The sequence below is a fragment of the Buteo buteo genome, chromosome 12 (genome assembly GCF_964188355.1).
Source record: "Buteo buteo chromosome 12, bButBut1.hap1.1, whole genome shotgun sequence".
NCBI lineage: Eukaryota > Metazoa > Chordata > Aves > Accipitriformes > Accipitridae > Buteo > Buteo buteo.
In genome coordinates this window covers 16357359-16382369 of record NC_134182.1, presented here as the reverse complement: position 1 = coordinate 16382369, position 25011 = coordinate 16357359, and the positions used below count along the sequence as shown (strand labels likewise).

At 42.0% G+C, this 25011-nt stretch overlaps 1 protein-coding gene across 13 annotated transcripts in view; it reads right to left on the bottom strand.

The window, feature by feature from the left end:
- PPM1B (protein phosphatase, Mg2+/Mn2+ dependent 1B) overlaps window positions 1–22469 on the bottom strand; it is a 63087-nt gene extending 40618 nt beyond the window's left edge. For 3 of the 13 annotated variants that reach the window (XM_075042824.1, XM_075042832.1, XM_075042826.1), the window contains exons 1-3: window positions 22226–22463; window positions 6088–6203; window positions 3780–4131 (exon numbers count right to left, since the gene is read on the bottom strand). The gene's annotated coding sequence lies outside the window, so the exon portion shown is untranslated. Of the gene's footprint in view, window positions 1–3779; window positions 4132–6087; window positions 6204–22225 lie in introns of all 13 variants that reach the window. The other 10 variants (XM_075042835.1, XM_075042830.1, XM_075042836.1 and 7 more) reach the window with 8 other exon arrangements.
- Window positions 22470–25011: the final 2542 nt, after the last annotated feature.

The following is a 25011-nucleotide window of genomic DNA, read 5'->3' as shown; positions in this document are numbered from 1 at the left end:
TACTTTTAAATATCACCTCACAAATGGTGGACTTAAGCTACAGCATTGGAAAGCTGCCTTTTGATACAACAAAAGGTATTCTGAACTTTTTTCCTGCAGACCTATCTTTAATATATATTTGGAAGGTACCTCTTAAATTCCTAAATTCTCTGCAATTCTCTTTTAGGTAAGACTTAGATCAGTAAATTCACTTTATGGCTATGCAGATGTCTCGGCAGTGGTGGTAGCTTAAGCATTATTTGCTCTCAGCAGCTCGTTCCTGTTTCCACACTACGTGGCTGAGCAACAGACATAGTTAGGCTGGTACAAGTGAATGCCTGAAGCAGAGACTGCTCACATAGCTGATGAGTAACTCAAACTCTCTTGAATTATACAAGCAGAAGATTAAAGAATACCAAAAGCCAGCCTTTCTGGAATTCAGAATGCATGTATGCAATCTACATTTGCCTACTGGGAGATCACTGGCAAGCACTTACTCCTCTGTTCTTCTGTAACAGATCAGAGTTATGCTTAGTATAACTCAAGCACAGAAATATGGAATCATCTCTCAATCAGTTATACTGGACAGCTTTTCAAACATCCAGTTTCAGGAATGCTGAAGAGAAAGGCCATCTAACATTCTTCAGTAAAAATATCAAAGTACAAAACTCTTCATTTTCAGTTATCTGATCTTTAGCTGAACTAAGGAGAAGAGAGCTTCTTCAAGAGTTAAAATGTATTGCATTTATATGTTAGTGTACTTTCACAGAAAACTCAAACTACAAAGAAGGAGATTGTAAGCAGAGGACTTCTACTTTGAACAAACATGTTTATTGGGGCTGCTAGGACTTTCTAGAGAAGAACTTCCGAAAGTCTCTTAACTAGCTTTTATCGTATCTTACATTATAGCTATAGTGTATGTAAAGTTCTAGATATGCATTATTTCTTCCACAGCAACCCAGGAGTTGCAGATTGAGGAAGACGTGTTCATATTCTGCATGGGTTTGCATTTCTTTTTCTTAATGCAAAGGGCAGAGTCTGCAACATTCATCTTCCTGAGCGGGATTCAAAATTCCAGCTCAGACACACCAGGGTGATATGCATGGGCAACATAAGATCACATTTAGTATTACTGAAGCGCCTATCTTTTGAGTATATTCCTATGGTGTTTCCCCATGAGGTAAATTTATGATCATCTTACTAGCTAGAATACCTAGGTAGCAATAGCTAATGAGTCAGTTTGAAACCATCTGTCCATTTGTTGCCTTTCCGACATCTGGCCTTCAAATCAATGTTTAAAAAAAAAATACAGTCAATCCAGGTGGATTACTTATAAATAACCATCTGCTTTAAAAAAAAAAAAAAAAGCAGAAATCACAGCCTGAGCACTGGTTAAACATTCTGAGAAAGAATCCACCATACCTGTCATATGATAACATTACAGAGCACATTATTCAGAAGTCCCCTGGGCCAAAACAGCATGTCCCTAAACCACACCTCACTTGACACAGAAGTGAACTGTCTCATCCACTCTATCTACTATAGCAGTATTAAAGAGCATCCAGAATTTGTCATTCCTTTCCCCAGGAGAAGAGCAAGGTGTTAGCAAACTATGGTATTCAAATTCAGAAGTAATCTTGCAATAAAAACTTTCTCTGTTGATTATGCAGGAGAAAGAACCTAGCCCTTTCTAGCTAAGCCTTTCAAAAAAACATCTTAAGTGTAAGACCAAAAAGAACTCTTACAGATCCAGTTGTCAGGAAAAATCAGAGAAAGCAACAGATTTCAAAAGGGTTAATTCTGTAGCAAGTATGCACATTTGGATAATAAACTCCACTGTTACAGACTTCAAAACACTGTAGGATAAAGAGGTAAGAAACCTGACCGAATTGTCTATTACTTTCATTGCTAAGACAGCAAATGTGACCAAGTCAGATGCTGTAGCTACACAATATATTCAGGAAGTGTTACAGTTTTCAAAGGATTAATATCATTGTCAGTCTCTCACAGCAAATGCTCACAAAGGGGAAGAACAGATTCTCTGCAGAAGGCTATCTTGACTAATTCTTCTCTGAACAGTGTTCAGTGATTTTTAAACCAGCTAAGAACTAGAGCTCCCAAAAGTTGATTTTTAGCTGGGTGGAAAATCTCACCCTAGCATCTAGTAGCTAGCAACACGTTTAGAACAAGTCAGCTTTTGAATCAGTCTTGCTACTACCACTGAAGCCAATAAGGAGTTTTTTTTAATCCTTAACACCAGACCTTACATTTCTGCTGCTCCTGACAGAAAAAAAGCTTAAAGCTGCTTTCTACAACACATCTTTCTGTACAGATCCTGTATTTAGAGCAAATATCCCACAAAGGATTCTGAAAGGTACAACAGCTTCCCATTTTGTCTATCAGGGGAATTAAGCCATTACAATATATGCATGCCAACTAACCACATCTTTCCCTATCTTACAACCCTAAGTGAGACCACAAGTATAACCAAAACTTAGGAGTGAAAAAATGAGCTAAAAGATCAAAATTACAGCATTTCAGTTAGCACCAGGTACAAAAAATAGAGCAAGAATTCCCTAATGTGGCTATGTTGGACAATGACAGAAATCAAGTTGTATCAAATGTATAAGGGATAGCAAGAGTGTTTTTTTATTTCTTTATATATGATACTGATGATTAGGGAAAGGACTTCCCCTCTAATAAGGTTCTTATTCTTTCCTTATCTTCTAAGGGTAAGTCTTCAGATAAAAATGAACTAAAACTAAGCCACCACAGCAGATCAAAAAAAAAAAACCTTGGGACACTGCTGATGTTCCTGTGCAGGCAGTTACAGGAAGCATAAATTCTGCACCACACTACTCAACCACTTAGACCTACTTGTGGCTTTTTTTAGCCTTGTTACCACTTGCTAGGTTAATTTAACTCCTTTCGTGTATAAAATGCAAAAAAGGTCCTTCAACACCATAATAAAGTCACCAGCAATTCAAATCAGTAAGATAAGAACACCAGTACTACAAGCTGCCAAATATTAACACTTACTATGCTATATACATTTTAATGCTTACTGCAAAGCACACAACTTGGAAAGACATAATTCAAGCAACTGTTATGTCAACTAACAGCCTACACACAATCATCCAAAAGAACTAATTTAGATAATACAGGAATTGAAGGCTCCAAATAGGAATTGTTAAAATATATAGTTATTTTTATACCTCAATTACAGTTTTAGAATATCTTTTTTCCCCCCCTTAGTCTCTTCCATGTTAAGAAATTTTTTCTACCTACTAGCAAAGTTATTTCAGTAACAGTACTGTATTATGAAGAGAATCAGCACTTACAAACGTAAAGACACCTTAAAATTTTTAAGAGGGTCTATTTGCTTAGAAAGTCACTCCCTTATTGCTGACACAGATTTATCACCTTCCTAAATCAACCCAGTTGAACTGATTTGGCTCATTTCAAATAAGGCATATCTCAAAGCATTTTTAAGGCAGTTATAAATAAATGCTTAAGAGAAGCAGCTGATTATACATGATATATAATGATATACTCCCATACTGTAACAGGATCAATATACCTGTAATCACATGATACATACTATTCAATCCACAGTATAGTATAGAAAGTTAGGTTTAAGATCACAGATGGCTTGTCAGACTACTTCAGAGAACACAGTACTCCCCCCCTGAACTTTTACAACATGCTCTACTTTTCCATCATGATAGAGAAACTTTTTAAGAAAAAGTCTGAAGTCTAATTATCTCTAGGAACTGCAGAGTGAAGCAAATTTCCATTACCTTTTTTTCTGGCAGCAGTCTCCAGTATCGTTGCCTGGACACATGGAATCTTTTTCAGGTGTCTGCATTGGGGCTATCTGAACTGCTTCACTTGTCATCTAAACAGAGGAGTACTTGGCAAGAAGCAGCCATTTGGCAACTTGCAAGCTTAAATACTCAAAGTTTTGTCCAATTAGTACTGCAACTTCAGTTTCACAATAAATCACTTTTACTCACTTTTAATCAATACAGTTTAAACTCTCTTGATTTGCAATATATATATTTCAATGCTGAAGTCTCAGATATATCTATTGAGTCAAAACTCTTTTAATTTTGCCACTATGCAAGTATCACAATACATGTCGAACTATACCTGCAAAAATTCAAAGGGCAATTTTATCAATAAGAATGTTAAAACTAACATGCAAAAGACCATGCCAGTTTTCAAGAAATATTAGAAAGGGTGCTTGAGGGCATAACAGGCAGTCAACGCAGCAATGATAGGCCTACATAGACTTGGCAGCAAAAAGGATTCCAGAAAGCAAGCACATTAATAATTCAACATTCATTTTATGCTACTCATCAGGTCAGACATCAGCTGCAGGCAAATTTGGATAGCACAGATTAAGACACCATCTCCAGCTCCACCAAAGGTTACTGCTCCTATATACTGTTGGCTGCAAGACATGCCATTGCTGGACTGAATGGTGATGGGAACATCTTAGCACAAAGATGCATAAAAACCCACATTAATTGTAGTAAGGGGGCAGATACTCTACTCTGTCATCCCATTTATCAAGGCAACACATCAAGATACTTTAAAACAATTTTTATCTTCCAAAGCTCACATCTGTGTCTTACCACTTCACTACATGTAAAGCTTAACCTGCATGTATTCCATACTAGGTTTAACAAACTGTCTTGATTAAACTAGGTATCCATAAAAAAAAATTAAAAAAAAACAATCAAGGCACACAAAGGAATACTCTTAAATATTCAGGCTTTTACACAATGACAACTGAAAGAATCTGATTAATTTAGCAGTTTAAAAAGAAAAGTAGACATTCAGCTTCAGGATTACACAGATAATTCAGTAAAACCTACTATATAAAAAAACAGAACCACACAGTCACAACAAATTAGAAATAGGTACATGAATGGAAGACTGCTGATCTGAGCCTTCAAATAAGTGCTGAATTCAGCACAATGAATGCCAATTTCAGTAGGTTTCCACCCCCCTAAAATTGAAGGGCTAGCATTAGGCAACCAGCTGCTTACATTAAGTGCTACTTGTGCTTTCCAGTCCCCAAAACTTCTAAATCATTCTGAGTGACTCCATGTGAATGTTTCCACCATCTGTCCTACGGCTGGATACCATGGCCTTGTATTCATTCCCCTTCTTACACAAACTACCATCTCTGCAAGGGATAGCTATGTGCCTCTCCATTCCTCTCAACCACTTTTTCAGTTCCTCGCTTTGAGTGCCATGAACATGATGCTAGCCCAGTCAACAGAACACTCCATCAACATCCTCCCCGAGACTGGTCCCACCAGAGGGAATTCTACTTTGTCTGCTACAGGTTTTATCCCCCTAGTCCTTGTTACATCCTCCACTCTTCCCTGGGAGTGGTGTGGGAGTAACAAACATTATTAAACATTTTGTTAAACTGTGCATGGAAGCTGAAGGCAATGGTATTACTCTGCTGAATGATGTTAATGGCTCATAACACTTGATAGGTGCTCTCAATTTGCAGACAGATCACAACTGTATATGTGCTTGAAGCTATGGCTTTTTGAAAGAAACGCATCTACTATTCCTTCCAAAATGCAGCAAACCTTCCCTCTGACTCCCAATTTCCTGATATTTTGAAATTGACTGGAAATGTCACTCAACAGCTATAATATTGCATTCACAGAGAAATTACAAGCTCAGCACAGGACCTTAAAGTAAATCAAAAAGAGTTACTAAGACACTGCCAATTTAATAAGACATTCCATTTTATATCATGCAACTTAGTGTATCAGTTTTAGAAGTAGGAACACCTATGCTACCCAGAAGACAGCTTGCATAGTAAGCATTAGTTACAAGTAGCAGCCTACTTAACTATTTCAGTTAAGGAACACAGCCACTGCTAGCTTATATGCCTCTGAATATTAGTGTATTTCCACAGAATTATGTAGAAGTATTTAATACTTAATAAATATTCATAACATTCTGCAGGAATAGCATAATATGCAAGAAGCCAAGAACTCAGAAATAGTACCATTTTGCAAGCCTCAGTATTCATGCTTTTTGTCATCTGATCCTTGACAATTTTGAAAGTCTTACCTTGAACGTAGTACAAAAATCAAATTTCTTCCAGATCTTTGTCCTTCTGATAAAGATTCACTTTAGACACTCTTCCTTGTATATTAGGGGTCAATAAAGCAGAAGAGCCTGTGAGTCTGAAAGTAGTAAGATGGAAGAATTGACCGATTTCTCTCCTAGTTCAACCCAATATTCAATAAAATCTATAGCTCGAGAACTGCTTAATAGCAACTTCTAGACTGGAACTAATAAAACATAGGAACCACTGGAAGTGGCCAAACTAATCAAGAAGTTGCTACTCATCTAAGGTAATGCAACTAAAGATCATGTGAATGCCTTTCACTCATTAGACATGAAAATATGAAGTGATCTAAGCTACACCATTCAATGGCCACTACTTGCGAAAAAACTCCCACTGTCAATGCGTATCACCTTCACAGAAATTGTGTAAGCAAGTCTATTTCCAAACCAGGAATACGTACAACCACATGACAGAGAGAGAGCCTGCATAAACACCCATGCATACATGTAAGTGTAGAGAGGATGGAAAATCTAGCATACTAATGCAATCATTTACAAGAATATATCCAGATCCTGGACTCGAAAGAAAGACTCAAAGTTGAGATTCAAACTTATTCTAAAGCACAGAAACCATGACAAAGAAACTTGTTACTCGCCACTACAGATTTCTTTAAAAGCAAAAGCAGAAACACACCTGACCATTCATCAAAATTATCTTGGTTATGATAAAGAAACAAAGTTGTTTCTCACAAACACATGAGAAAGGCTACCACAGTTAAATCTACCATGCCTAGATATACCAGTATATAATTTCTGCAGCACAAATCTGACTAAAGCCTTCTCCGTTTTGGAGACGTTTACATGTAACATCTAGGATGAGTTTCTTTTCATAGGCCTGGGCAAAGAGGGAAGTGAACCAATCTCAGAGAAACTGAGATTTACTTTCCTTTTCTAATATCTTTCTTCCCCCTCAGTAACTTCAAACAACAAATGCTCTACAAATTGCTTTGTTTTAAAAGGTTCAGAATAATGGGTGAAGGCAAGTGAGAGACAAGACATACTGATCACTGTAAAGTTCTAAAGCTTCTTTTTCAACACTGAGAAATAATATTTTTCCTTCCTTTCTTAGATTAAATGAGCTTATTCAATGAAGGTACTTCACTTATTCCATGCTTACTCAATACGTAGATTTCAAGTAACTAATGCTTAATATAAAAAATAGTCAACAAGTAACTGTTTATGTTCAAACTATTTTATTTAGGAGTACTAGAAATAAATGCCACTCACAAGGAATGGAATTCCCAAATAAGTCAAAATGTATTGATTAGTTTGGCTACCCTGCCATGGGTGTTCCTTCATAGAATAATTCAGAGTGGAGGGGACCTAGGAGGTCATCCAGTTCAATTTCCTTCTCCAAGTGTGGTCAATGTTGAACTCAGTCCCAGTTGCTTAGGGCTTTATCCACTCAGGTCTTGAAAACCTCCACAGAGGCTTACAGGTTACCTCCTATAATCTCTTCACAACCATCCTTACAGTAAAAATTTTTCAACATATATCCATCCATTTCAATTTATGACCACTGTTTCTTGTTTCCCCACTGTGCACCTCAGCAAGGAGATTGGCTCCATGTTCTTGGTATCCATCCTTGCATATACCAGATGGTTGCTATTGGGTCTCTCCTAAGCATCTCTTCTCCAGGCTAAACAAGGCCATGAACAGCTCTCAGCATCCCCTCACAGGTCAGGCAGCTGGAGTATGTGACCATCATGGTAGACTTGTCCTAAATTTATCAGCATTGTTCTTGTGTGTACAGAGAAGGGGAGCAAAACTGGACACCGTATTACATATGCAGTCTGGGAACATGTGGAACAAATGGCAACTGAAGGGGAATAAAGCTGTTTTCGTCACTACCAGGGTGAACTACTGACTTGTATTTAGCCCACTCTTCACCAGTACCAAGTCCTTCCCAGTAGAGCTACAACCCAACCAGTCTGTAGTACTGCAGAAGGGTTACCAATCCTGGAAGCAGGCCTTGGCATGTGCCCTTGTTGAACTTCCTAAGATTCCGACAGGCCCACTCTAGACCCACTCTCTGTGGTAGACTGTGTCTACCACAAACCTGATGAAGATGCATTCCACCTCCTCCTCTGGATCATTGAAAAAGACATTTTAAAAAAAAAAATAGGTCACAGCAGACCCTTGAGGAGCTCCAGCTGTAACTGCTGTCCAGGCAGAGTATAATCCATCAGCCACCCTTTGAAATGAGTCTTCAACCAGTTTTCACTTGTCTAGTCATCCTCCCATTCAGACTGTAAACAGGAGTATGCTGTGGGACACTGTAAAAAGCCTTGCTAAGGTCAAAGTAAACTCAAGACCTAGTCATTTGACAGAAGGCAGTCAGGTTGGTCAAGCATGACTGACCCTTGGTAAAGCCATGCTGATTATTTCCAGTCACCTTCTTTTTCAAGGGCCCAGAAATGTTTTGCTACACGTTGATATAAACTACTTATCGATAGTGCTATCCAAGTAAAGCAGTATTTAATACTTTTATCAAATGAAATAGAAAGTTTTCTTTATTATATAACATAGCAAGGGTGCCTGAAACAGTGAACAGGAAGCATCTCTAGGCTTCAACAATTTGCAGAATACAAATCTTCCAAAGCCTAAGTATAAGAACTCAGTGCATAAAAATAAGCAAGTCTCAACAAGTGAACACAGCCATCAAGCAATTGAGTTTCTGGCTAATTTTCAAGGTATCTGGCAACAAGACAGTAACAGCAGAGGTTATAAAAGGAAAAACTTGGTGTTCATAACTCTACCTAAAATTTATTGTAGAAACTGGTGGCTGAGAAAGGGAAGACAAAGGAGTGGAAAAGAATAGCAAATGGCCAAGAAAACTTAAACATGTTTCATTATGCACATTAGAAAGAATTTCTGAAATTTAGATTGCTTACATCTTTTCAAATGGTTTGCATTTCTCCCGGACTGTATTGAAAGAAAATCCACTTTACCAAGACCTCTGAACTTGAACAAATTCACGACCTCCTAGACACAAAAACGAGTGACTGACAAACAACTGCAAACTCTAGTCTCTACCAGTAATAAGATTACTTGTGTTTCACCCAAAATACTTCAGTCCCTTTGCAGCTCCCCAAAGCTTACGCTTGAAGCAGGGAATAGATAAGATACTTTAGCTCCACATTAAGCAGTGAACAATGCCAATACCACAGCGGATGAGCAGAGGCAGTCCTCTTATCCCCTAAGGAAATTTGCAAACGTGACAAAAAGCACAGAAAAACAGCCTGACTCACTCAGGAACTTTCTGACAAACTCCTTACCATGATCTCTGCTATGTAAAGTTTTGGTTTCTGTTGTATTCTCATGTGCCTACAGAATAAAGATATTCTTGTCAGCAAGTGCTGATATTTAATTAAACCAGAATGACTGCTGTGAAGGGAACCATATCAACATCTGTAGCAGGCTATGCATTTGGGGAAAATCCAAAAGAGGAGATTGGCATTTTTAATTTAGTTATAATAGAGGTTTTAACGTCAACATTTAATTGCATGTTCTTTTTAGGATTGCAACGTGGCTGGTGACACTGCCAACACTGTCACAGTTATGTGACTTCCAATATGGTCTTCTCTTCATCAGCAGCAACATTCCAAGTAAACCTAGGACTTCCACTCGCTAGATAGGTCATCAGGTATCCAAACCATTAGTGTTAAAAAACAACGTTAACTACACCTTAAAAGAACTTCTTTTGAAACATCTCAGGGTGCATGCAGTCTTATAAGAAGTTAGGCTAAGCTAAACTGATAACTGCTGTAAACCCTCCTCCTGCCATACGTCCTTTCTACTCCAATTTTTGCATCAGTGGTTGCTCTCATATCCTCATGTAGCAAGCTGATTCAAGAAGCTAAACTAAAAGAAAATTAACCTCAGCAATAGATACCCAACATACATACATCAGGTAACTCTCTCTCACCATGAGATGAGACACAGCCAAGTGTCAGCATAAGGAGGAAGAGGAGCACATAGTCAGAGGTAGAAGACTGCAGAAATAACAGCAGTACTAACATACTTAGGTAATTATACAAGAATGCCTTCCTTAATGAAACAGTCAGGATTATGAGTGGGTTCCAGAAGCAAATGCCTGAGTGCATGCAGAAGCCTAACAAAAAGTCTCTTTTCTGTACTTTATCAACATTGAAAAGTGGTAAAAAAACCCCAAATAATTCTAAGGACTTTTAACTAAAAAGAAGAATACCAGATGCCCACCACCTAGGCAGCATGTAGCAGAAAGCTGTTTGGGTAGAGGGAACGAACTCCTGGTAATGAAGAGACAAAACCAAAGGTATATTGTGTACATTGTTAGCCAGCTTCCAAGATGTTACATCCATTGTTTTTAAACAGCGGCAAAGAAATAACAACAGTGCCTGGCTGACAAAGGAAGCAAATATATCTAGCACCCAGCACTCTCACTGAGGTAGCATAAAGTTTAATGACTACAAACCAACACAGAAGAAATTCAGAATTAAAAACTCAGCTTCAACTGAATTACAGCTTAGCTACTCCTTTAACTGTGCTGGGTTTACCTTTGCCCAATCTCTAGGGTTTTGAAGGCACTACCCTTTGGCAGCTAAACCAAACAAGCTTTATTGCTTTTTCCCCCTCTTCATGGAAAAATTATTCTGGGTCACATCAGCCCACTCTAATTTTCCTTTCCTTCTCTGAACATGGCAGTTTAGACCAAGTACATCCTTTCAGTCACCCAAAGACCTTCCAGGAATCTCTGCTTCCTCAGCAACCGTGATGCAAGTCTACCAATTCCATGACACCTTAAATCCATAATAAGAATAGGTCATGCCATGTACTATATGCAGGACTTGTTTCACAGTTCAGGGTGAAAAAAAATCCCAAACTTTTTACACAGATCAGGAAAAAGCACTATAGACTAAATCTTCTCCCACTCTCTCCCAACTCTTCTTAAGGGACACAACAGGAGAAAATGAGCTCAAAGAAACCACACATCAACAAAAGTAAGGAGACAGAATGAAGACTAATATAAAAAAGCTCCCCCCCATCACACCCAGCAATACAGATGTCAGTCAACTTGCATCTGTTGGTTTTTACCCATGCCAGTATCAAAGAGTTATGTTACCTTTAAAAGGCAAATAATTCCAGTAGGCTAGTGGCAGACAGCAGAACTTGGTAATAAAAGGTTGCATATCTGCTTATAAAAATCTTTCACATGATGAACAGACAAATTAACAGAAAACAGAACCCTGTCACAAGACAATAAGGAAGAATACTCCTCAACAAATAGTGTGCTCTGCCTACTCAAGTATTCTCTGGATTATCTTAAGTTCTCAGTGAATTTATTACTTCAGTTCTTTAGAAGGCATTGTAGTTTTCTTCCTTACTAAGGACACTACTTTTCATTTCCTCTCCCACCTCACTTCAGTTTCAATCCTGCAGTAACAGTATCAGACTCTGACACAAAGAAAGGAAAGGATAAACACTAAGTGGAAAGTATCAACAGTTCTGGAACTGGAACAAAATAAACTGTGCAGAAGAAAGTTTGCTCACAGGTTGTCCAGGTTTACTGATTCTTTTTGTACTAGTGGTAACACAAGACTAAAAAGAAGATAAATAGCAGAAAAGGATGATGGAGATTTTAATATAGTGTTCTAGGACCATTACTTACTTTAGAAAGGCTTCAAGCACAAATCTGACAATTCATGACAGACCTAAGCAGCCATGTCGGCTTTGTATGCAATAGCTTCTGTTTTAATCAGTGCTTCAATAAACAAACAAACAAGACCTATGGAGGAAGGGACAATATGGAGAGACAAATCAAGAAGTTTTCCAAACTAGCTTCATATTCTTTGTGAAACTGACAACATAACCACATTTCAAGTCTGGAGAAACCTTAAGACACCTTTCAAAAAAAGTTACTTCAGTTATGGAATTGCTACATTTGTTTATACAAAACACATCTGAATCTGGTAACCCTGAACAAAACAACAGTGAAAAAAGATCACTTCAAGTAGTAACTGACTAGTACTTTTCCCAGAAGGAGCCCTACTTTCCCTCTGTAAAGATTCAGAAATCTGGAAAACTTTGGACTGAAAATAGCATGGTTATTAAATACATCCAAGAATATACAGTATTCAAGGAAAATGTTTTCCAAATATAAATTAATAAAAGGGTTTAAAAAATAGTTTCAGAATGCTTTCTCCAGTGACATTTTTCTGACCATGTTAAATTCTATTCCCTACCATTGGCAACAGCAGCGCACAAGCTCATTTCAAGAATCCTGAACTATACTGGAATTTTATTTCTTCCCCTCTGACTCCGTAAGTCAAACCCCACTTCGCTTCATGTTAAAAAAAAAAGAAATAATCAGAAATTGTTTTGACAGTCTGTAACCTTATCCCCTTCCTTCCAAAAGCCAGATATTCTACGTTGACAGTATTCCTTTTTCTCTTTAAATTAAAACAATACTGCAACAATAGTCAAAACCAAATAGTAAGCTGTCATGGTTAACAACAGCTACTATTTTGACTTCATTAAATATTTTAGAAAAGTTCTTCTCTGGCCTAGAATTGCTTGTGTTTGGTGCATTCTAGTTAAGAAAGCGTGAAGTCACCCTATTGGATTTAATGTTACAAGCTAGTTACTGATCTTCAACAGCTCTTAACCTCCATCACTCTTGTACTCAAACATAGTAATAAAACATACAGAAGCATAGACACGGTTCAGCATAAGGCAAACCACAGGGGAAACAGAAGTGAAATAAATTCTATTGTCTACTATGATCTAAAAGTAGGATACAAAACACCAGTGTCACTATGGCAGAGTCCTAACAATGCTTTTCTTCCACATCACACACAAGCCTAATTATTATTTCAATTTTAAAACATAGGAAAATGTTAAACTATAGCTTTTACCATTTATAGAAAACAGATGAGCTCTCAAGGCCTGCCTGCAGAGAAGACTGCACAGCTATCTGACTCCAGCAAACGCTGTGAAACATTCTCTTTCCAACATAATCGTCCGCAAAAGTGGTATGCTTGTCTTTTCCTTGATCCCACAAATGACTATTACAAGAGAGAGTCACCTTAAACTGCTTCCAGTTTCTTTACATTGGAAGAGATGCACAGAATCTAAAGGAGGGTTGGCCAGAAAACCTCCCATAAAACAAGCAATTGCCATTATTAAAGCATCTTTTAAATGACTGAATGCCTATAAACTTCTAGGCGGTTCGAATTATGGTACACTTATGGAGAATTTACAGAACAGGTTTTACACACCCCCACTTCCCCCCAGCTCTAGTTATTGTTTTCACAAGATTGTTTTCATTTTGCTTATGTATAAACCCCCTACTATTTGAAGTTTTACGCACAACCCCCTACTACTTTAGAAAAAGTGCTCCTCAGAGTAACATAATCAGCCACAACCTAGACTTTGGACGATTCCAATAAATTCATCCACCAGCCTAAGCAATCAGTAAGGAAAAGAGCAGGATGACATCAATCATCTCAGAGAAAAGGAAAAGTGAAACGAAAAATCCCTTGCTGTAGTATGTCTCCTGGAAAAGTGGTAAAGACGCAGAAAACATGACCAGCTAGCAAATGGATAAACATCACAATTGAGGAGTCAGTTTGACACACCTATAGACAGTAGTCCCACAATTACTGGATAACACTAAAGATGCCTGTAAATCCCACCTGTAATTAGACATTGTTAATAACCTCCTTAGAGGTGTCACTTCAGTTCTTATTGAGGACACCTGAAGTGAGACATTTGAGAGTCTTAGACTGTATTGTGCACTGGGGCTCTATTGAGATAGATGGAGCTTCTTTGCCTTTTAAGATGCAGGACTGATCACTACCTAGGGGAGTCAATGGACTACTTCTATTAGGTCTGGATTCAAGTTTTACAACAGCTGAAATAAGAAAAGCACTTCATGTTTGTCTTGAATACACACACTAAAGAAGAGTACCCTTTTCCTGAAAAATCAGCTATAAACAATTTTTCTCAAATGCACCACAGAGAAACTTAATGTTAGACAGTAGAAACCAGTGTCTGCAACTAGTACCATATCTGAAGTGAGGTCTTATGCACAAACTGGTACGCAGAGTACCTTTTGACCAGGATGAGATTTTCCTGTTGGGAACTAGAACAAATAAAACAAGTATTTTATTACTATATTAGGGAAATGGAGAGCAGGAACAGAAAGGATGCAGAAAGAAATTGAGTAACATCTGTGCTAGATTCACCTTTCATACCTTTACAGAACCTCTCTGAAGTCAGTGCTTTGAGTATAGGCCCACTTAAAATAGAAGCAAAAGGAACAATTTCTTTAGCTTTATACACTGAAGATGGAACTCTCAGAACTCAGCCTGCTGTACCACATAGCTTCAGTACAGTACTTCTCATTTGAAACATGTGAAAGCACATTACAACTTCAGCAGCTTTTCAAGGTCACAAGGGCCATCACAAACATAAATCCCTGCCCCCTCCAATTCCTAATCTACCGCCCTCAAAATCCAATCTAGCTACACTCCAGAGGCTTCAATGCATCATTCATTTTCAAAACCTTCATTCACTTCTCTCTTAGAATCATGGTCCAAAACTACTGCATGTGGTACCAGTGTGTATTACAGAAGGCTACAATACATATCAAAGGCAATTTTAGACCTGTCCGTATTTATTTGGAGGTGGTTTAATAAGCATGTTGGATACTCTCAAGAATTTTATCTATCCTATAGAGAAGAGATTTTTAGCATTCCCTAAGAAGCTGCTATTAGGAACACAATTCCCTACTTCTAGATATGTTGCCTGAAATGTGGGGGGAAATACTTTTAACTCTTCAGGACGAAATTTTAAATAGTGATAAACATAAAAAGATAGTAAAACAAGAAATAGCATTAGTGGAAAATAAATGAAGTACAACCTTAGGAAGCCAAGCTACAGTGTGTGTCGTTTTCCCCCTCCCCCTTCCCCTTCAAGTTTTATTGAAACTGGCCACAATTCGGAAGTTAACACAAGGGTAAATATTTCAGAGATAATCAGATCCTATGAGTTTTGTGGAAATAAACACATCAAGGAAAGATATCCAAACTAGTGCCCCTTGAGGACATGCCCAGCACGATCTCAGCTATGTCACCAAAAACAACTTCCCATACAGGACAGCAGGACAGATAGTGCCCCAAACACATGAAAGTACTTTCAGAGCTCACAATACAGCATACCCAGAAAAATCCAACCACAAGACACAAAGCCACAGGAAGTCAGGCTTCACAACCTGTTGCTCACACAGCTAGTTTCATTCTTGATTAACTGAATTAAAACCATGAAAGAACTACTTTCCAGAATTTATTGTAGTTTTAAACACCAGTCATTTTCATTCACGATTTCAAAACTAGGGACAATAATCTGGGAACAGAGAAGGCAGAATCCAGTCCCCCACATAGCTCAACACCCTCTGCAATGCTCCAAGATGCCTTTTAGAGACCCAGTTGGTACCTCTGTATTAGCACTTTAGTTTGGATCAGAAGCACACTTTCTGAAGTAAATCTGAGTCACCCCACTTACTGTGCTTTTGTTCACATCTCAAAGAAGTTTCTGAACACATGATCTGGACATCTCTTAGATTAACCTAAACCAAAACTCTGGGAAAACACCTAATACCCAGTAATGTTTGGACTATACTTGGTCCACAGAACCAGACCAAAACTCATCTAAAATAAAGCCCCATGAAGTACACACACCGTAGACACTGGGCCTGCTTAACTTACAGCTTCACTCTACAATCATCTTCAATTGCAGCATACTGCTTGCTATTGTAAATATAATCAATGTGGCAGATACTGCCCATTCATTTAAGAGAGCCTCAAGCAGCAGTAACTAAACCCACAGACTTAAGCTGCCAATGCACACCTCATTAGCCCTAAAAAGGACGGCTGCACTGTGAATTTGAGTCTTCCTTTTCCTGGAGTAACTATAGCAGCAGTGTCTCACTGCTCATCCACTTCTGCTTCCACCCCTTTACAGTTAGGAGTATCCAAAGCTAGTGGGATACATCTAGGAAAGTTCTCTGAATAAAGTTAAAAAACCCTCAAGATCTACACACTTCATACATTACCTACATTTACTGTTTTATAAAACTTTTTAAATAACAGTGAAAACACAACCCAATAACCCACATCAATGGCTCCACTGTAGCTAGTAATAGGAAAGGAAGAGCAGCATGTGCTCGATAATGCTTTATATTACATGCACATCAGCTTAACCAACAAAGCTGCCCAGAAAAGGTTTTTTTGTTTTTGAATAAGCTGACAAACATAATATTCATTGTTTCAGTTTTCCACTTGAATCAAAATATCAGTTCTTTACAAACAGTTCTATCATTTGATATTTGTTCTCTCCAGTCACCAATTTTTCTTTTGCTATACAAAATTTTAAATACAACATCATGAGTTTTGAATAAATAATACCTGGCTTTACCAGGACAGACAAGCTGGTGAGAACAGGCCAAAGCAGTATTGTATGAACAAATTACAATAAAGTGTTACCTCCCCTACTCAACAAATCATTATCATCTTACTTCATTACTTCCTTAATAAAAACAATTAATTCATATACTAATGTTGCAGAGTCGTATTTGCTCTACATTCAGTAAAGGTCAACTTCCTACACTGGGGTGCAGACACAGAAGTAGGATTATTGAAGACAACATTTTCTGTTAACACACTAATCCCCTGAAAAACTGCAAGGAAAGGCCGATGCTTTCCTTTGTGACTTATCTGGAAGTTTGTGGTCATTGACTTGTCATTACCATACACACTAAAGAGCCATCTTAGGCTCTCCAGTAGCCTAGTCTGAAACATCCTCAAGCAATGTTTTTGAGCTGAATACGTGTTAACACTTGTGAACACAGACTTAAGCACCTAGTTGTACTATTTGAAAGAAACCTCAATGAAAAGGTTATTTCCCATCAAAGATGGGGAGAACATACGCCATGAGATAGTAACTAGTAACACCATAAAATGACACATTGAAGTAATGTTAATGAGAAACTAATGGTGCATAGGGAAAAAGAGTTGTCGGTGACTTATTCTTCCTAGTAGAACAATACCAGGGCATGAATAATTTCCTTCGAAATTATAAGGAAGGCTGTTGTCCGCTGAGATATGGGGCTTTCCCTTCTATCATTTTTTCTACATTAAAATATCTTTGTGCCTTCTCTCCCAATGTAGGTTTTTCTAAGAGCCAGAAGACTAATTTAACCTACACTGATTGGCAACCCTTACGTTTCATGATGCCAATCACGTCTCAAGAAGTTGAGATGAGCTGAACTGCTCATTTCAAGAAACTGAGATGAGCTACACCAGCTCAGTTATTTCTTACCATCTCATGCAAAGCTTTTCAGACCAGTTTTCTTCTGGAGTGACACTCATTAATTCTTCAGAATTTTTGTTTGGCTTTAGCACGACACAGATAGAAATATAAATATAAAACTTCAAGCAGTTTGACCAAAGTTTCCCATGCTAGATATCTGCCCAAGACTGAAAGATGTCGGCCAAATAGCTGAGGAGTTTGCAAGGTTGTCTGTTAAAGAAAAACAGTTTTGATGATCTTTTTGGAACTCAGCATCCTTGTTCTTGCATCAGGGACACATCTTTCATTGCCCATGCAAAGAACTTCTCTTTTCTGGACTTTTATAGTCTAATGTTATTTGAATTTGGGTGGCTTTATTTTTTTTAAATTAAGAACGTGCAATGACTTGTCCAGATTTTGAATTTAAGTTCTCTGAAGATTATACACATACTAGATATGCTGAAAACCAGGGCTAAACCAGACCCCTCTTGAAGTTTCATAAAACATTTATCCTGCATTCACACTGCTAACAGACAGTGAGAAGGAAGAAGCCACAGCTCACACCCTGTACATCTATAAGCCAAATCTTGAAGATGATCAAGAATAAACAACTGAAGCACAGAATGAAAAGAGTGACAAATAGAGAAGGAGCCAAGGTAACAAAAATTTTTACTTTAACAGTTTTCCAAAGAAATCACCATTGCTCTCCTCCAATTTACTGAGAAGACCAATATTCAGATCAAATCACTTGGGTTGCTACAAGGACCAAGATCTGAAGGATTCTTCTTCACTTTCACAGAGAAGTGGAGAAACACTAGTGCAGCACTTAAGTCAGAGAGATAAGAAAGCTTGTTGGACAAGGTGGCAAGAATTTTAAAAAAAGAAGAGCATACTTAATGGTATCAATGTGGCAGGCAGAAAGAATCAATATTAGAGGAAAAAAACAACTATGGACACGAAGATATGCATGACCTGTTACAGTAATCACTCTCTACAACCCACACAGTGTTTAGAGCTTGGATTCTTTCACCAAGGCCTTACCATTCACTTGGAAGGGACTGTGCTTGCAAAAACCAATGGTTAGCTAGCTATCTTCCAGTGCTGACTGGAAAAGAACAGCTATTTACTACTTACTAAGCTACAGCTGCAGGCCTATGTGGCAGATTTAAGCATTCCTACTGGACTGATGATCCAAGACACTACCAAATGATCAATTTCAATTCTCAAGAGTTTTTTGGAGGGAAAAAACCAAAACCAACTATGTAAAAACCACACAAAAAAACCCACATGCACCTCCCTTAGGAACATTATGGTAGTAGCATTCAGCTAGGTGTTCTGCAGTTTGCTTCATTCAAGATGGACAATATTCTCTGAACATTGTTCTATATACAACTCCATCCCTTGCTGCAGTCTAAATAATCCCTGCTCCAAGAGTGATAGTCATTATTATAATACAAATGCTTCACGGACACAGATTTTTACGTCTAATATTGAGTGGATTTTTACTGCCTTTCCCTTTTTGTAATATGGAGGCAACACATTCATGTAACAAACACTCACTATTCTCAATCACCCCCTCTGAGAGTGGTAGTTCTTGACGCTGAGCACCTTAAAAGTCTATGTTCAACAAAGAGATTTCACAAGCTTTAATTTCAATCGTGATGGGGTGATATTTCTGCAAGACAGGGTGTCAAGTTTAGTAAGTCAGAAGCACACACTAGTGACCACCCTTGGAAAACTTTAAGTGAACAATGATAATTCCAGAGACAAGAAGGGAACCGGATTATCCAGGATAGCTACTATGAGACTACTCTTTTCTTTCTCTAGTTCCCTACCTCAGTAACTGACCACCTCACAGCTACCGCAATAAAAGAAAAATGGGTTCTATGCACTCTCTATACAGCCCTCTCCATACTACATTAATTCCATTCCCCTCATCTTGATACTATGTTCCTTAATTAAATCACTATCCTATATAACAAACTCCTCTAAATAACTGTGCAGAACAAGAGATGAGGGGCTGTGTAAACAAATAATACATACTATCACAAACCCACAGAACATGGGATACACATGCGATTTTTCATCATTTCCACCTCAGCCAAACAGTCTTCTCACAGATCTCTGACCCTCAAATGTTTATGCACTAACCCTCTTTCAAACACAAGCATACATCCAGTCCAAAAGACTTCATACCTTCTGGACACGTGCACTCAGTTAAAGTGTTAAGGTATATATAATGAATATAATAAATATATATATATAATAGACACATTCGAGCCTCTGAGCCCATACATACATGAGGCTTGTCTACACCACATTAAGTGCTTTTAGTTAGCTGCTGACCTATCAACACCATTATAAGTGCTAGTTTCAGCAAAAGTTTACCCTTAAAGTTAATGGACAATTTACCCAGTGGAACAAACAGAACAAAACAAACAAAAAAAGAGCCTTTAACAGAAACCCCCTGACTATTCTGTAACCACCTTTAATCTGATAATATTCATAACAGTCACAAATTGCCTCATCTTCATTCACTTTTTTTTTTTTTTTACTTTCCACCGGCTGTCACAATTATAAAATACTTCTCTCCATACCATGAGGAGCAAAGAATCCCCAGAGCCTCCGACCTTCTCAGGACACACCTGGGACCCCGGACCCAGTTCATCGTCCCTCCCCCACACCATTTCAACTTTTCATAGCCTCAGCCAAAAATGCCTGCCTCCTCTGTCCATACACAGACTAGAGTTCCCACTAACTCAGCAATACGAAAACTCCAGTTTCCCTTTTGCACAAATACCATTCACCTGATACACACATGTATACACAGCCTAACATAATCTTTACCCTGTATATGCATAATCCCCACAAATTCATCCTCCCCCCCCTTTCCAAATGCACACAAACCTTTCAAAGACTCCACCATTCACTTCTACTTCTAAATATCCACCCAAGCCCCCCTCACTTTCTTATAATCCATGGTAATCCCTGGAAATTTACCCACAAGAAAAGTGCATTGATTCTCTTATAGACAGGAATTTACAATGCCTGACACCTGTCACAAATATAGATACCTAGAGTGCTACAACTCCCCAGGACATGCACAGACTTTTCTCCAAACAGCACTATCATGACCCCAACATGTGGCATTTGCTAGATGTTCTCCAATTTGTATCCCATGGCTTAAACAACAGACATCCAGACTTTCAATTTCATCATAGATGAGACCAATTCAGAGCTTCTCTCATGTTCCCAGGACACAGGCCACATTGCTTGCTGCCCTAGTCCATCTCAAAACACAAGAGACAGGGCTCACTGAGTTGGTGACAGCCAGGCATCTCTCAACGCTCAGCACGAGCGGCAGACAAACCAACTTACAGTAAGAACATGCATGCCTTTCTGTCCACATACCATCTCATATTACACATGAAGGTCTCACACATTAAGTTTAACCACACTAGCCACCAAACAAAACAAGTTCAGAACCTTGTAGCAACCTGTTACCACTGTGCCTGTAAGTTGTACATAGGCTTACCACCCAAAGCCTCCCTCCTCCACAACTTAGAAGCCAGCCAACTTATCACCTTGCTTCTCACAACACACACAAGATTGTTTACCTACCACTCCTAAATTCATAGGCCTTCATGCACCACTATTCCTCAAAACATATGGTTTCACCCACCATCTGCATATCCCTCTACCTACCACAGCACACAAAACAACACACAGACAGATCTTTCCAGCTGCCTCCAGCCCACCAAAACGACTCCCTCCCTTAGACTAGCTACAGGTTATAGTAAAAGTATATCCACGTTTACCTCCACTGGGTTCGCAGAGCCAGCAAGCTCCAAACTACAACAGAGAAGCGCCTTCAACTTCTTTCCCCTTCCACGCTAAAGGCGCCCAGGCACTGCCCATCTGCCTGTGACTTCATCCCCACCGCACACCTCCAGCTCGTCACAAGCACCCAGGCCTAACAGCAGCTTCCCCCTCCGACACCAGGGCCGTACCCGCAGCTCGCCACCTCCCACCACCCCACCCCGTCGGTCAACACCGGGCCTCGCCGGCCCCCGGCCCGCCACTCCCCCGGACCCAGCCAATGCACGTGCACAGGCCCGGCCCGCCGCCCCCTAACCCCGCTCCGCACGCAGCTACCGGCACGCCGGCCGCCTTCAGCCCCTTCCCCGCCCCGCACGGGGCCCGGGCCGGCCGGCCGGCTCCCTCTCCCCTCCCCGCTCCTTCCCCAGCAGCGGCCGGCGTGCGGGGCCTAGGCCGCCGGGCCCCCCTTGCCGCCGCCCCGGCCCGCCCCACCGCGGCGCACAGAGGGCGGGCCTGCCCCGGCCCCAGCCACACCGGCGGGCTCGGCCTCCCCGCCGTCCCTCCCCCGTGCGCCTGCCCCGGCAGCCCCGGCTCCGCCGCCGGGAGGCCGTGTCAGCGCGGCCCCCGGCACTCCTTTCTCCCCCCCGTCGGGCAGAGGCGAAGGCCGTGCCTGCGCGGCGCCTGCCCGCTCCTCCTCGGAGGCACACGCAGCAGGCCTCGCCCGCCGCCCCTCCGGCCCCACGGAGCAGGCCGGCGCTGCCAGCCCCCGCTTCCCACGGCAGGCGCGCAGGCCCTGCCGCTCGATAACACGCGCGCCCAGGCCCGGCCCGCCCTCTCGGCCCCTTCCCCCTCTCTGCCTGCCTCGGCCCGGCCCGGCCCGGACGCGACCCGCTCGCCCGTGCCCCACGGCCGGCCCCGACCCCTGTACCTGTCGGCGGACGAGCCCCGGCGTCCGGGCCCCCGGCGGCCCTTGCAGGGCCGGGCCCGGCCCGGGTGAGGGGAGGGGGGCGGGGGGCCTGGCTCGGCCTCAGGCGCGGGCTGCCCCGCGCTGGCCGCCGCCGGCCGCAGTCGCCGCCCGCTCGCGCACTCCGAGCGCCGCCAGCAGCGCGGACATGTTGGGAGCCCCCGTCCCAAAGGCCGCCGCTCGGCCCGCCCTCCCCACCGCCCACGTCAGAGCGCTCCGGGAGGGGAGGGGCGGGCGGGGCACGGCCCCCTGCCCCGCCCCCACCGCCCCGCTGCCGTTCCCGGCCGGGCCGCCTCGCGTCCTTCGCAGCTTACTGGCTGCCGCTGCCCGTCGCTCATCCCCTCCCAGCGGCTATTGGCCGTCCGTCCTGCTGGCTCTACGCTTCCTCAGCGCCATTGGTCGATCCGTTCGCCGCTCACTCACCAGCCCCGCCCGAAAGCTTTTTCCTGATTGGGCCTTTCCCCTCTGCTTTGGTAACTATTAGCTGCGGCTCTTGTCAGTCAAGGCGCCAGCCAACGGACTCTCTTTCTCCGCAGGTTTTTTTAATCCGGCCTCGTAGCCTGGGCAGGACTGACGGAAGCGGCTTTCAGCGAGCGCCCTTGCCCCTCCCAGCCTCCCTCCCCCCGCCACATCCTTTCCCTCCCGGCGCGGTTTGCCTGCAGGCCATTGGCTCTCAGCGCCGCCAGTCCCGCAGCCTCTCTCGCCCGGCCGCCGCTTCGCGAAACGGGCGTGAATCGGCCGGTGGGTGCCTTCTCCTGATTGGCCGTCGCCCCTGCCAATAAAGCGGAGCCGGCGGGCGCTGGGGAAGGGCCGGCGGGCCCCGGCGGAGCCGCAGAGCGCGTCCCGGCCCGCGCGCCGCTCTGCACAGCGATTGGTCGCGGGGCGGGCGGGGAGAGGGAGAGGTGCGCGGCCTCCCCCCTGTCCCACGGGGGGGCGGCAAGGAGTACCCGTATGTTCGCGCGATTACATCACCGCCAGCCAATCAGGGGGTGCGGGGTCCGTCTCCTGGTCGCCGGAGGGCGGGGCCTCGCGCCCGCCCGCGGGAGACGTTGCGCCTCACGCGCCCGGTGGGGGGTGAGGCGAGAGGTTAGGCCGGCGGCGGGTCCCGGCACGGTGGGTGGAGCTGCCGTTTTCCCCACAGTGAAGAGTGAGGCTGGCGGTGCCTCCGTCCTCGGCGTTCCTTTCCGCCGCCGGCCCGGGGGGAGGGAACCGAGCACCGCACCGGGCCCGCTGAGGGCGCCGCGCCTGAAAAGTAACGGCAGCTGCGGGAGGGCGCGAGTGGCAACTGCTCTCAGCCGTTGGCCCCTCCGGCTCCACCGAGAGCCTCCCCGTGGGAGGGTGTAATTAGCCCCTACGTGGGCTCACCTACACTTTAACTTCTTTCTCACCCCAAAACAAAATGTTTATTCAGGAAGGAACATGAACATCTACCAGATGCTTCATAATCCCTTGGGATTCCCATCTTTCCCAATCAATGGGCTGTAGCCAGCTGGGGTTCATTGCTCAGGAACGGGACCCAACTCCTGCCTTGCTCTGCAGCCCTGTACGGCAGTTCTGCTGGCTGCAGTTAGACACCGTAGTCTTTCCTTGTAAGCTAATGACTGAGAAGGGGTGTCCTTCCCTTACACTCCTGAGCGCCCAGACTTTAGTGTACCATCTGTACGAATGACATACAAATCTACTGATGCCCTCATCCCCTTCCGCTGAGGTGTTTCCTCCCCACACACTATATACATCAGTGTGAATGAACACTTGTATGCAGGACTTGAGATCATCAGTCGAAACACAGTTTATGCAGGGTTTTTATTTATCCATCTGTCTTTTCTGGAGTGTTTGCAAAGGAGCTGGCCCTGAAAAAGATGGGAACTTTCCCTTCTGGAGTTGGCATTCTTTCCCAGTCTTCGACATAGGCACACTATGTGATTATTTTTCCAGGCTCTCTAGCATTATGTCCGCAGTACAGAAAACACTATGCAGCTTTAAGGTCATCAGCACCACCACTCACGTTAGGAAATCCTTACACAGAGCTCTGGAGGCACTTTGAGCTCAGGTAACTGATGCAACTGCATTTCTAAGAGCTGAAGCTTTGCTTACTGTGGGTTCAAGTGCATGTACTCTGCAACGAGAAGATGGGAAAGGTCACTCCCGCGTGACAGTGCTGCTTCCCACAGCTCTCTGCCAGTTGATAAGAGTGATTGAGAATAAAACCTAGATTGCTTCAGCACAGGCACTTGTGAGCAAGTTCAGAAACAGCCAGAACACTAAGACTGCAGTTAGCCTTCTGTCATAGAAAACTTGCTCATAGACAAGCTAATTCGAGTACCCAGACCCAGCTGCCAGTCAACCTAGTTAACTATGCAGTGTCCACATGATCTGGGACTCAAGATACTTTTATACATCTAGCTAGGGATTTTTTTTTTCCCCTCAGGCTTATATCTCATAGCTATTTAAACACAATTCATGTATTATTAAAGCAATGACAAATCTGGCTAAAAATTGCTATATCTTCAGGTTGATGAATGTAAAATTCATTCAGCCTAGATACTGAACTTTTGAAATATTTAATTAATTATTTAATGTGGTTCACCAGGAATTTTTTGAGAGCCTGTCACTCTTTTAAAGTAATGGCAAATCTTGCACAGATTTCACCAGGTACAGAACTGGCCTGTAATTTTATCAGTTCTCTGTTTACACCCTTTACTTTGCTTCTAGGCTATCTGCCAGAAAGTTACCATAGGTAGCATTAGATA